Source organism: Globicephala melas, chromosome 1, assembly GCF_963455315.2.
Source record: "Globicephala melas chromosome 1, mGloMel1.2, whole genome shotgun sequence".
Lineage (NCBI taxonomy): Eukaryota > Metazoa > Chordata > Mammalia > Artiodactyla > Delphinidae > Globicephala > Globicephala melas.
In genome coordinates, this window is record NC_083314.1 from 145,854,946 (window position 1) to 145,869,797 (window position 14,852).

The 14,852-nt window shown below is 35.9% G+C and overlaps 1 protein-coding gene and 1 long non-coding RNA gene across 5 annotated transcripts in view; both read left to right on the forward strand.

Annotated features, from left to right (window-relative positions):
- Positions 1 to 14,852, forward strand: part of FAF1 (Fas associated factor 1) — a 499,298-nt gene that overhangs the window by 34,160 nt on the left and 450,286 nt on the right. The window lies entirely within an intron of this gene.
- Positions 655 to 9,698, forward strand: LOC138842627 (uncharacterized). Its single transcript, XR_011377339.1, has 3 exons — positions 655 to 761; positions 8,150 to 8,210; positions 9,493 to 9,698. It is a non-coding gene; the product is annotated as an uncharacterized lncRNA (long non-coding RNA).

Genomic DNA, 14,852 nt, shown 5'->3' on the forward strand with positions numbered 1-14,852 from the left:
TAGTGTATTCTCACTGAGTATTAAATTGAACTTAACTAGTTTTGAGCTTATTGAAATAAGATGAAGTATGATGAGAAGGATATGATTGAGTTTTTGGATCCTGGTTTTATCATCAGAATATTAGCTACTTTATCTTTGTGTCGTTCGTATATGTAAATGAACATCAGTCTGTTAGTTAACACTCTGAGTGTCCTGAGATTTGGAATTGTATCATATTCACTTCTGTATTGCTAGTACCTAACACAGTGCCTGCCAAATGTCAGGCTACCAGTGTTTTTTGAACTGAAGCAAGTCAAGTTGAAATTAGATGAAGGCATTCATGCTGCGATGATTCTGTATGACTGGTAACATTCATCTTTATTTCTGTATTTAATCTTTAAGAATAAGTCAGAGAAATTTTGTCACTTGCCTTATTGAAATCCAGATGTAGGAAATATATGTTATATTCCTGACATGCAAGTCAAATCATCTGTTAAAAAATGGGCATCATTTATTCATAATGGTATCAGTTCTCCTTCTAATTTAGATCTATTGGCCAGCATCTCTTCAAGAATTTGTTCTAAAATTTGTTATGAATTGATAGCAAAGTGATAGTTGTCTTAATTTTTCTATTTTTCTCCTCTTTTGAAGTGCTTCTAGCATTCCTTGTATTGAAAAAAAATCCCTTAGTATCTTTGATGGTTCTTGGTGCAAGACATAAATTTAGATTCAAGAAGCTTGAGGAACAGAACACCAAGGAGGATTAATACAAAGACACATAGGTACGTAAAAGTCAAACTCCTGAAAACCAAAGATAAAGAGAAAAGTCTTAAAAATTTTCAGAGGAAAAAAAAGACATTCCATGAAGAGAACAGTGACAAGAATGTTAGTTAACTTCTCATCAGAAACAATGAAATATAGGAGACAGTGGAATGATATCTTTAAGTACTGAAAAAAATTATCAAAATAGAATTTTATATCTAGCAAAATTATCTTTCAAAAGTGAAAGTGAATACATTTTCAGAAAATAAAACCTGAGAGAATTTGTTGCCAACAGACCTGCACTTTATAAGAAGTGCTCATGGAAGTTCTTTAGGCTGAAGAGAAACAATACCAGATGGATGTGGATCTATGGAAGAGTGAAGAGAACTGAAAATGGCATATACAGGCATATTTTGGAGATATTATGAGTTTGTTCCAGACCACCACAGTGAAGTGAATATCACAGTAAAGTGAGTCACATGAATTTCTTGGTTTCCCAGTGCATATAAAGTTACGTAATACTATACTGTAGTCCGTTAAGTGTGAAGTAGCATTATGCCTACAAAAGCAATGTACATACCTTAAGTAAAAAATACCTTATTGCTAAAAAATGCTAACCATCATCTGAGCCTTCAGTGAGTTGTAATCTTTTTGCTGTTGGAGGGTTTGAAATATTGCAAGGATTACCAAAATGTGACACAGAGATACAAAGTGAGCAAATGCTGTTGGAAAAATGGCACCAATAGACTTGCTTAATTTAAAAAAAAAAAAAAAGTACAATATCTGTGAAGCACAGTAAAATGAAGTATTCCTGTATGTGGCTAAATATAAAAAAATTGTATTTCTCTTTGCATATTTTCTTTAAAAAACAAGTAATACAGAAAACAAAAACATTACATTGTGGAGTTTTATATTTTATGTAGAAGTTAAAATACAGTTGGCTCAGGACTTCCCTGGTGGTCCAGTGGTAAAGAATATGCCTTCCAATGCAGGGGATATGGGTTTGATCCCTGGTTGGGGAACTAAGATCCCACATGCCATGGGGCAACTAAGCCCGTGCGCCACAACTACTGAGCTCCCACGCCTCAGCTGGAGAGAAGCCCAAGTGCTGCAGTGAAGAGCCCACATGCCACAACGAAAAGATCCCGCATGCCTCAGCGAACTTCCGTGTGCCTGCAACTAAGACCCGATGCAGCCAAAATAAATAAATTAAAAAAAAATACAGTTGACCCTTGAACAACGTCTGTTTGAACTGCATGGGTCCACTTATACATGGATTTTTTTTCAATAAATGTGTACTACAGTACTGTGTGATCCATAGTTGGTTGAATCCACTGTGAAGTTATACACAGATTTTCAACTGCATGGAGGGTTGGCACCCTGACCCTCATGTTGTTCAAGGGTAAACTCTATGACAAGAAGCTGAAAGAAAAGAAGTAACTGAACTCTCCTGTAAGATTCTTACATTATATGGGATGTAGTAATAATATTAACTGAAGGTAGACTGATAAGTTATGGATATATATCATAATTTTTAGAACAACCAAATAGAATAATAAATAGAAGAACTATATAGTTAAAAAGTCAATAGAGGAGATAAAATGGAATACTAAAAATAGGCTCAACCTTAAAGAATGCTGATAAAGAAGAATAACTAAACAAGAGAATTGGGACAGATTACAAACAAAAAAGATGTTAGACTTAAACTCAGCCATATTAATAATTACATTAAATATAAATAGACTAAACAGTGATCAGAAGGTAGAGACTGTCAGATTGGATAAAAAAAGAAAAACTGATCTGTATTGTTTACAAGAGGGGCATTTGAAATATAAAGACCCAGTTAGGTTGGAAATAAAAGGATGAAAAAAGCTGTGTTATGTAGACACTAATCATACCAAAGTTGTGTGATTAATTAACACATTTTTGACCAGAGACATATTACGGCCACAGGCATTAGTTTCTGCAAAAACCCCTTGGTTAATAATGTGTTACTGTCAGTCCAAGTAGACTTTAAGGTAAGGAATATTACTAGAAATACGGAAGTTCTGGCCTACTGTTTTTCTGCTTTTTAATCCTGGGTAAATCATATGGCCTTCTTTTGATTTCTCATCTATAAATTGCAATTAATATTTGAGTTTTTATGTTAGGCACTTTACCTGCATTATCATCAGTCCTTGTAATAGCCTTGCAAGATGATTGTTATTCCCATTGAATGGGTGAGAGAACTGAGGTTCAGAGAGGTAAGTAACTTTCCTAAAGTCACAGGGCTAGTAAGTGGCAAAATGTGGATTTAAAGCCAGTTCTGCTTTGATTCAGACTTGATTTTTTTTCACTATACATTGTTTCTTGCCAATATACCCTCCTGGAAAGGACTGTATCCATATATTTTGCTTCTGTATAGACACACCTAATTGGAAGATCTCTCCCGGATTACCTACCTATTTAATCATGCCCTTTTGGAACCCATTCTTCTTTAAGTCAAAAAAAAAATAGTTGTATTCAAATGTTATTAATAGGTTGTGATTGAGACTTTTCAGTGTTGGCATTATGATTTTACTACTAATCAGTACATTTCAAAGATGCCGTCTCCTGAAATACTTTAAATGCAGCCCCAAATTCCCCTAGGTCAGTGTCGATTTGCTTTCATTTTGATTAAGCTAAATGAAAAGACAAAGTACTTTAGATCATTGAAGTCCACGTGGAAAAGATATTGGCATTTTGTCGCCTACTGTGAATTCTTCATATGATAAATTGCGTAATGTATATTATTTGCCTCTTAAAGTTGTAGACTGTGCATTACTGATACTTGTTTAATCTTTTTCATCATGTTTGTAGTTTCTGGTCAGACTGAATACTTATAAACTTTAGTTTACAGTAATGCTATAAAAAGCTAAGTATTATTTGTTTGTGTTTATTAAAGAATTTTAAAAACTTCCAGATGTACTTTGTTGCCTGAAATGCTATGAAGCCTGAGAGTAGGACTATATCTTTTACCCACTGTATTTCCAGACACTGCTGGCACGTGGTAGACACTCAATTAAATACTTTTTGGTAGTTTTATTATTATTTTTTCTGATTATTGTTCCTAAAAGTATTATGTAAAAATTAGTGGTGTAATGCAGTTCCCATAAAGATATATTAAGTGTTTGCTCCCTCTTGTGGATATAAAGGAGAATGTAAGCTCTTATAAGAAGTCTGTTCTCTTGTTTCTTTTTCTAAAAGGTGAACCATATTTTTTCCCTTTTTGGAAGGATATTAATCCGTACAGCTTTATCAACTCAGTAAAATGTTTAGTCCACATACACTCCTAAAACACACAGAATTCATGCTCAAGTATCATTGTGTAATGTCCAAGATAAAATTTGTATATTATTATTCAAGCCAGAACTTAGTAGCACTTTTTGAGCACACCCTTTCTAATATTCTGCATATAAATTACATGAATTGTGAAATAACTTAATTTGTTTTAATTCCAGAACCACATTAGATATTTTTGTATGTATGTGAGAGTATTATTGAGAGTATAATTTCCTAATTGTGTTAAGCATTACTTGATCAAAGTAAAAATAAAAGCTTAATCAATTTGCTTGCCTTCCACAGCTTTTAATATTAGAACACCTGTCCAAACGGGTTTTTTCTGATGCATAATATATATATATTTAAAAATTAATTAATTAATTTTATTTTTGGCTGTGTTGTGTGTTTGCTGCGCACGGGCTTTCTTTAGTTGCAGCGAGTGGGGACTACTCTTTGTTGTGGTGCGTGGGCTTCTCATTGCGTGGCTTCTCTTGTTGCGGAGCACGGGCTCTAGGCACGCGGGCTTCAGTAGTTGTGGCATGCGGGCTCAGTAGCTGTGGCTCACAGGCTGTAGAGCACAGACTCAGTAGCTGTGGCACACCGGCTTAGTTGCTCCGCGGCATGTGGGATCTTCCCGGACCAGGGCTCAAACCCGTGTCCCCTGCCTTGGCAGGCGGATTCTTAATCACTGCACCACCAGGGAAGCCCAGTGCATAATATTTTTATTCTAAAGACTTAATCCAACTGAAACTATAAGCAACTGAGCCTTGGGAATGCTTTGACATGTAGAGAAATCTTTTTAACACATGCATGTATCCTTGACATTCTTTTCTCTATATAATTAGAGACTTTCATATTACTTTGTTAGACCTCTTCATTTTCTATTTACCTCTGTCATTAATAGAAGTTGACTTTCATTTTAGACTATTTTTGGAATGGAAACAATATTTTCACCACTTGGGAAGAATTGTACTGTATGTGCCAAAGACAAGTAGCATGCAATAAATGTTCACTTTAGTGTAGATGTTGGACTCTTAATCGGGCTCACTTACTAGAGAGGTGTGTGCTCCTGAAACCTGTCTAGCTGTGAAGCATGATCCAGTCTTCAACTCAGCAAAATCACGATTTATCTGTCAATTAACTAAAGCAAACAGAAAACTAAAACTTTGTTGTGGTATAATATTCATACAGTAAAGAGCACAGATCATAAGAATATAGTTTCATGAACTTGTACAAAATGAATGCATCCATGAAAAAGCATTCAGGTTAAGAAAACTATATAAGTAGAACTACAGAAGCCTCCTTCTAGTCAGTACCCCGCACCACCCACACTCTAAGAAAACCCAATACTTTGAATCTAACATTATATTTATTAGTTTTGCCTGAAAAAAACACTATATTGGGTGAAACCATATATAGGGCTTTCTTTTTGTGTGGTAAAATATGCATAATATAAAATTTACCTTTTTAACCATTTTTAACTGTACAATTCAGTGGCATTAAGTACACTCTCATTGTTGTGCACCATCACTACCATCTATCCAGAATTTTTTCATCTTCCCAAACTAAATGCCATACCAATTAAATATTAACTCTACATTCCCCTCTTCCTCCAGCCCCCAGCAACCACCATTCTACTTTCTGTCTCTGTGGATTTGACTTTTCTAGGTACCTCATATAAGTAGAATCATACAACATTTGTCCTTTTGTGTCTGGCTTATTCTGACATAATGACCTCATGGTTCATCCCTGTTATAGCATGTGTCAGAATTTCCTTCCTTTTTAAGACTGAATAATATTCTGTTGTATGTATATACCACATTTTGTTTATCCATTCATTGGTCAATGGGCATTTGAGTTGATTCCACCTTTTGACTATTGTGAACAATGCTGCTATGAACATGAATCTACAAATATCTGTTTAAGTCCCTGCTTTAAATTCTTTTTGGTACATACCCAGAAGTGGAATTGCTGGGTGAAATGGTAGTTCTGTGTTTAATTTTTTGAGGATATGGTGGGTTTTTGTCATATATTTTGTATCCTGTGACCTTAAAAATTACCTGTCACCCTGGAAGCTTTTTCTTTTTTTTTTTTTTTTTATAAATTTATTTATTCATTTATTTACTTTTGGCTGTGTTGGGTCTTCGTTTCTGTGCGAGGGCTTTCTCTAGTTGTGGCAAGCGGGGGCCACTCTTCATCGCGGTGCGCGGGCCTCTCACTGTCGCGGCCTCTCTTGCTGCGGAGCACAGGCTCCAGACGCACAGAGCTCAGTATTTGTGGCTCACGGGCCCAGTTGCTCCGTGGCACGTGGGATCTTCCCAGACCAGGGCTCGAACCCATGTCCCCTGCATTGGCAGGCAGACTCTCAACCACTGCGCCACCAGGGAAGCCCCGCTTTTTCTTTTTAAAGAATGCAGAGGATTTTCTATGTATAGTTATTTGTTTGTGATAAAATATATCTTTGTTTCTTTCATGTTAAACCACCTTTGCATTGATGGAAGAAACCCCACTTAGTCATGATGTGTTATCCTTTTTATATGTTCCTGGATTTGGTTTTGTTAAGGATTTTTGCATCTATATCCATGAAGAAAATTAGTCCAGATCTGGAGAAATTGTAGACCTTCTCTCTGCTCCATGTTAGTGAGGTGAGCCAGTGGATCAGTGACAATGTGTGTGAGTTACAATAGCACCTTGGGCCATACCTAGACTTTTTGAGGGTAGTTTGTTTGCTGCTTCTCTTCTGCCTTCTAAATCTTGCACACATTTTTCTTATGGCTATTCCTGACCTGAAACAACTGAGGGAAGAAATTTTCAGAAATGTAGTTTCAACTTAGGTAAGTCTGAGGTCAGCTGATATCATCTTGGCTATACCTCCTACATGTCTTTGTGTTTCCCCTTGTTGTTACAGCATACATAGCTTTCTTAGCACAGTCAGACTTGAATTATGTTATACCACTTCATGTATAATGAAAGAACTTTATAATAGGAATACGCTTCAATTTATCCCTTCCCAGCCTTTGTTTTATTCTTACATTTTTACTTCTATATATGTTATGAACATCACAATTCATTGCTATTATTTTTGCTTTAAAGAGTTGTCTTTTAAAGAATACAGAAATGAGAAAAATGTTTTATATTTACCATTTTTGGCACTCTTTGCGTAAAGTTCCATCTGGTATCATTTCCCTTCAGCATAAAAAATTTAACTATTTCTTGTACTAAGAAAGATTTGTTGGTGAGAAATTCTCTCAGCCTTTGTTTATCTGAAAATTTCTTTAGTTTGCCTTTTAATTATTTATATATTAATTTTTTATTAAGGAGTTAGATGCAGTGGTAAACTTAACTGTGTTGGGTGTGTAAAACATTTTGGCAAAGAGTATTAAAGAAAATCGCTAGGGAAATTAAGTCTCTGCTACTTCATAATTTTATTACTCTGCTTTTTTCTTTTGGTAAGTAAAATTTATTTTGCTGTTTATAACTAAAAAAATTTTAATTTATGTGAAATGCATATTCAGTGAAATGCACTCATTTTACATCAACAATTTGATGAGTTTTAATAACTGTATATACCCCTCTAACCATCACCCTAATAAAGATACATAATATTTCATTGTTCCAGAAAGTTTTCCTCATGTTCTATTCTAGTTAGTCCCCATGCCTCATAGGAAACCACTGTTCTCTTTCTATCATGGTAAATTAGTTTTGCCCTTTTTTGTTCTTCATATAAATGAAGTCACACAGTCTTTTGCATCTTGCTTCTTTCCCTCCACATAATGCTTTTGCGTTTCATCCATGTATGAGTATATGTAGTTTTTATTGCTGAGTAGTATTCCATTCTCCTAATAAAGATATAGAATATTTTCCTTGCTCTAGAAAGGTTCCCCCAAGGCCTCTTCCAGTCAATCCCTATGCCTCATAGGAAACCACAGGTTTCTATCACCATAGATTAGTTTTGCCTGTTATTGAACTTCATATAAACAAAATCACATAGCATGCAGTCTTTTAAGTCTGACTTTTGTTTTCAACCTAATGCTTTTGAGGGTCATCAGATACATATATTATGAATATTTTATCCCAGTCTGTGTCTTGCCTTTTTATTTTACCTTAGAGCCTGGTGTGTTGTCTGAGATCTTGCTCCCCTGCTGTTTCTGAAGTATAACTTTTTTCTGGTAAGACCGCCAAAAATTATGCTCTTTTCTTTAGAGTTTTTTTTTTAACTTAGGTTTTTCGCTTTCTCACCTGTAGATGCCTAGAATTTAGTAAATGTTACTTACCAGAAAACTGGCATTATGTTTGAGGACTCCCAAATTTCATTAATAACATTATGAGGCAAATAATAGTATAAGGCAGAGTAGAATTAAATGCAGACTGATTGTTACAGAGAATCATAAGAAAATAGAAAAGAAAGAACCGTGTTTTTCAAGGGCTTCTTGTATATGAGGGATTAGGGCTTAGAATCCAAGTCATCTTTTGGTTTTTTCTCTTTCACATTTCAAAATGGAATGTGATTAAATGCTAAGTAAATCACTCAGATTTTTTTGTTTTGATGCTCTAATTACAGTAGTTTTGGAAAAGCAGTTTCCCAGTGGGCTAAGTCTGAAGAAGATTGATGCTGGACACTAGAGAGTAGCATTGATTCACCCTGTTTGTTATCATATACTTATTTAGGGGAAAATTTAGCTTACATTAAAAAATGGTTTTTATTGGCCTGTATAAGTTTTTTTTTTTCTTTTTTTGCTGTACGCGGGCCTCTCACTGTTGTGGCCTCTCCCGTTGCGGAGCACAGGCTCTGGACGCGCAGGCTCAGCGGCCATGGCTCACGGGCCCAGCCGCTCCGCGGCATGTGGGATCTTCCCGGACCGGGGCACGAACCCGTGTCCCCTGCATCGGCAGGCAGACTCTCAACCACTGCACCACCAGGGAAGCCCCTGGCCTGTATAATTTTGTACACTTATTTATATGCCTGTGGCGTCATAAGCAAAATTCCCTGTTTGGTGTAGTTGAAAGTGAATGGAGAAAAAGACAGCTAAGATCGAATCATAGTTGTTTATGCTAGGTTCTGAATTTCTGTGAAATGTAGCTCAAATAATGAGAGAAGTTGGCTGACTTATAAGGAATCCATGGTCTGGTTCTATGTTTTGCAGATTTATATATTTAATTTTTATTTATTATCCATCAGTGATAATGCTCTAGAAAATTGATTCAGAATAACAGATTCACAGGAGACTGATTTGTTAACTAGAATATTAATTTACAACAGGATAGACACTTTCGTTGGGTTGGCCAAAATGTTCCTTCGGTTTTTAAAGTAAAAATAAAAGACACATTTTTCCTTTTCGCCAAGAACTTTATTGAACAACTATTCACCGTTTTGTTCCACTACCTTCTGCCATTTTTTCAGGCAGCTTCATAATTCCATCTTACCAAAACGTTTTGTCTTTTTGAACAAAGAACTGTTCCAGGAGCCTTTTACAGTCTTCCAGGGAATTGAAGTGTTTTCCATTAAAGACCGAAATCAATGGAAATCCGAAGGTGCGATGTCTGATGAATACGGCGGATGAATCAGAACTTCCCAGCCAAGCTATCACAGTTTTTACTTGGTCATCAAAGAAACATGCAGTCTTGCATTATCCTGATGGAAGATTATGCGTTTTCTGTTAACTAATTCCAGACGCTTTTGGTTGAGTGCAGCTTTCAGTTGGTCTAATTGGGAGCAGTACTTATTGGAATTAATTGTTTGGTTTTCCGGAAGGAGCTCACAATAGAGGACCCCTTCCAATCCTACCATGTACGCATCAACATCAATGTGGTTGTTGGTGGTTCATTTTGCTTGCCCCACGATCTCTTCCATTCCACATTATTGTACAGTATCTACTTTCCATCGCCCATCACAATTTGTTTTAAAAATGGAACGTTTTCATTACGTTTCAGTGGAGAATCGCATGCGGAAATATGGTCAAGAAGGTTTTTTTCACTTAACTTACGTGGAACCCAAACATCAAAGTGATTAATGTAACCAAGGTGGTGCAACCGATTTTCAGTTCTCGATTTGGATATTTAGAGTATGTTGGCTATCTCCCGTGTGGTACAACATTGATTGTTTTTGATTATTGTTTCGATTTGATCACTATCAACTTCAACTGGTCTACCCGACCGTGGAGCATTGTCCAGCGAGAAAACTCCAGCATGAAACTTCACAAACCACTTTTGACACGTTCGATCAGTCATAGCACCTTCTCCATACACTGCACAAATCTTTTTTTTGCATTTCAGTTGCATTTGTACCTTTCTTGAAATAATAAAGCATAATATGCCGAAAATGTTGCTTTTTCTCCTTCATCTTCAATATTAAAATGGCTACACAAAAATTCACCAATTTTGATCGTTTTTTTTAAACTAGATTTTGAAAAATTAATTTTTGGTTGCTTTGGGTCTTTGTCGCTGTGCGTAGGCTTCTCATTGTGATGGCTTCTCTTGTTCTGGAGCATGGGCTCTAGGCGCACGGACTTCAGTAGTTGTGGCCCACGGGCTCAGCAGTTGTGGTGCATGGGCTTAGTTGCTCTGTGGCATGTGGGGTCTTCCCGGACCAGTGCTCGAATCTGTGTCCCCTGTATTGGCAGGCGGATACTTAACCACCGTGCCACCAGGGAAGTCCCAATTATTTTTTTTAAAGCAAGACTCTGAGAGTTTTTTTTTTTGTTGTTGTTGTTTGTTGTTTTTGGCCACACCACGCGGCATGTGGGATCTTAGTTCCCCATCCAGGGATCTAACCTGCACCCACCTGCTCCACTGGAAGTGCAGAGTCTCAACCACTGGACCACCAGGGAAGTCTCTTGGTAAGTTTTTTTTTAATTGCATGCTGATATGACAGCTGCCACAATGCAGTTTAACAAAATTGTTTCAAATGAAGTTAAAGGCAACTAAGCGCTGCTGGAGCCATCTTACGGAAAAAAAACAAACTATTTGGCCAGTGCAATACATTGACCACAGCACCTTTAGTTATTATTCAGAACATCCTCTTCCTGGTATTAGGATGCCTGAGAAACCAGTGTGGTCATCAGAGCATAGATTGGTGAGCATGAAGCAGAACAGAATAATTGGATTGTTTTGGGGGATGGTTTACCCAGGCCATGGTTAAGTCTAGGGAATTATTCCTGTTCCATTTCTAGTGTTTGGATATTCAGACCATCAGTTCCATGATTACTATCTTTAAGATACCTTTATAGTAGCTTTTTTGGTCAGTAATGGACAAATTCTTACTTCCTGGTTCTTCTTTTCCTATATTATTGGTACCCTTCTGTTAGAAATTTACTTAAGGCATATATTAATATGATTAGTTTGATTGATACTTATCTCCTGTCACTGATAGTTTGCTCTTCTTATTTTTTGCTTTTTGCTTTTTTTTTTGATGGTTCTTTTTTTTTCACACACACACACATACACTGTATTTTATTTTCACAAGAGATAAATAAACTGACACCAAGCATTGTAAATGGATGACCACAACAAAAGCAACAATGATTGCAATTACCAAACACGAAACGCACTCTTACTTACTATGTTGTAATATTGACATTCAGTCCAGTAATCCTCCACTGTAACAGCTCCTTTACTTTGCAGTGAAAATTGATTTGTATATTTTTTGCCTCTGAGTCCTTGTGGGATTTTTTTTTAATTATTATTCAAACAGAAAGTCACAAAAATTATAATCATCCTCATCAGTTCACTCAATCCCATGTAATTAATTATTTTTTCATCTTGATCTTTTGTTAACACTTTTATGAATTCATTAGTTTTCCATTAGAGTTCTGAAAATGCTTATTCATTCAGTTCAGCAGTATAGTCAGTTACCAGAAACGTGTACTTGTCAGAGTCTTTTCCATGAATTCCTTGAAGATAAAACCCTTTTATAGGAACATTTTTGCAAAAGCATCAGAGTACACCCAGAACTGTCTGTAAATGACAAAAGACTTAAAAATGACCACGGTTAAAGATTTGATGAAAGTTCATAATAATGCAATTGACAAGGAAATTTAGTTACTTTTGAGATATACATTTTAAAGTAATAACTAGAATTATGACTTATAACATTATACCAGAACATATAAGATTTTTAGAAATTTCATGTAATGTCTGAAACATTTATATTAACATATTTCCATATAAATAACCCAAAGAAAGTTTAGTATTAGTTGATTTTTTTGTTTGTTTTTTATACTGCATGTTCTTATTAGTCATCAATTTTATACACATCAGTGTATACATGTCAATCCCAATTGCCCAATTCAGCACACCACCATCTCCACCCCACTGCGGTTTTCCCCCCTTTGATTTTTTTTATTACTCAAAAAGTTTCACTTTTTAAAATTTAATTTAATTTAATTTTATTTTATTGGGGTATAGTTGTTTTACAATGTTGTGTTAGTCCCGGCTGACATGTTTTTTCGTTTTAGACAGCCTTTAAGAACTTTAGGTCTCATAGTAAGAACTCCTTGAAGTCAGCCTGGGCACACGCCACATGCAGATTTTGGTGCTTTTCCAACCTTGGTATAAAGTAAACAATTCTATTACCAGGGGTTTGGGACAGCTTGGTTTTGTTAGAGCCTGCATTATAGGACAGCCTACAATGGTATGTCAAACACTGGACCATCCTGAATGCCTCTGGATACTGTCCCCGGAAGAGGAGAAAGAAGCGACAGTTTGCTCTTGATGAAACTGGGGAACAACCCAAGACTGTGCTACAGATACTCTTCCTTTTTTGATGTAAACACCTTGATGAAATTTGCAGGGTTGTAGTGGAAAGATTGGGTGCTTTGGTTTTCTGGCTCTAGATTCAGATTCTAGTTTGGCCACCAAGTAGATGAGCAACTCGGGTATGCGGCTTGATCTCTTTAAGCTTAAGTTTACTCATCCGTGATACTTTATCTTGTAAGGATAATGAGACAGTTATGAATTAATGTGACTAAAATACTTGAAAAGTGTGTAAGAAATGTATTTGTATAAAAATCACCCATCTCTTTATCCTTTCAATAAGTATTAATTGAGTGATCTACTTATGTGCCAGGCAATTTGCTATGAATGGGGTTACACTTGACCATGATAGTGATCTCTTCACTTATAGCATTTACAGTTTAGTGGATGATAGAGGCACATAAACAGGCAATTATAATACTGTGTGCTAAGTGCTATAGTAGGTGATAAAAGCATATTCATAAGTGTTTTTAGATGTGCCTTAACAAATGCAGTGTCAAAATCTTTAACACTTTTCAAGGCTTAAGTCCCCCAACTTAGTAACAGTGCCTGTTTCATTTCTGTGAATTGAATACATGCATGACTTACATGAAGGAAATGTTTGTATGAAGCATAGTTAATCAGAATTAAATTCTGGTGTGGCTTCTACATTTCAAGTTTTTTTTTTCTTTCTTTTTTTAAAGAAAAAGTTTTGTGAAAAACTTTTAAAGACAAGTTGTTTAAGAAACTGAAACTTGCGTCAGTAACTCATTGTATTTTCTGATATCAAACTACTGTTTGACAGAATGTGTGTGCACCTGCATTGTGGCACTATTTGGCATTTATAAGCATTCACAAACTTGTGAGTAGATTGCAGCAGTGTAGAATCATATGGCAGCTTATTTTGGGAAATTGTAGAGACATAATTTACTTTTCCTAGTCACATTGCCAATGGAAGCAACTATGTAGGTTGTTAAAACCATACTAATGATGTTAAGAAAGAACAGTAACAGCACAACCATGCTTGGTAAAAATTAAAATAGTGTAATTCAGTAGTTCTTTTAAACAACCAACAAAGCTTCTGTACTGAGTTAAACAAAATGGTTTACTTGAAAATATCTAGCTGGGGGTTAAGAGGTAGGCAAGGCTCTCTTCCCACTGTACTGGTGGTTCTCAAACTTTAGTCTATGAAAGAATCACCTGGGTTGCTTAGTAAAACATATGTTCTAGAGCCCTACTTCCAAGAAGTCTGATTCAGTAGTCTGAGGCATAGTCTAAAACTGTATTTTTAATAAGCATACCAGGTAAACCTGATACAGGAAGGACGAGGACTATACTCTAGTCCACAATGCTGCCTCTTCTGTTGTCTGTGACAGTGACTTGTCTTGGTGCTGCTCAAGCCCTTCTGTCTATCTTTCTGAAGTTGGTGGCCTTCTTGAAATCATATTGTTCTTACCATTGCAGCACTGACAGTAATTGTCTGCTCTGTTATGCTTTGGTTGTCTAAGTGCTCTGCTTTTGAGTATTATCCTTGGATATATCTGAATTTTCTCAAAATATGGGGAATGTTATCTATCACTCTTTTCTTTCATTTTCCCCAAAATTCTTAACTTAAAAATTTTTCTCTGATGTAAATTTATGCTTTAATAAAAGTAAATTATTTTCAGTTTCCTAACATGAATGCTCTTTCCCTTCCTTTATCTCCTCATTTGACTTCCTGTCTTCTCTACCTCTTCCTTCCTCTCATCACTACTGTTTATGTTTCTCTGAGCAAACTATGAGCTTCTTAAGCCTGGAATAGAGTAGGTGCTTAATACATAAAATGAATAAGTGAATAATATGCTTTGAATTTTCTCAATATTATAAGTCAAGTATAAGTTTCATAGTTGTTTTACCCATTCATGGAAGGAGATTCTTCTTTAAGAAAAACAAGACAAAATAAAGGTAAAACTCAGGATAGTAGTTAAACCAGTGGAGAAAGGAAGGCGATTAGGAAGTAGCACTGGGAAGGCTTCAGAGATGCTGAAAATGATGTAATTTTTAAGTTGGGTGGCGAGTATATTAGTATCAGTAGGTATTTG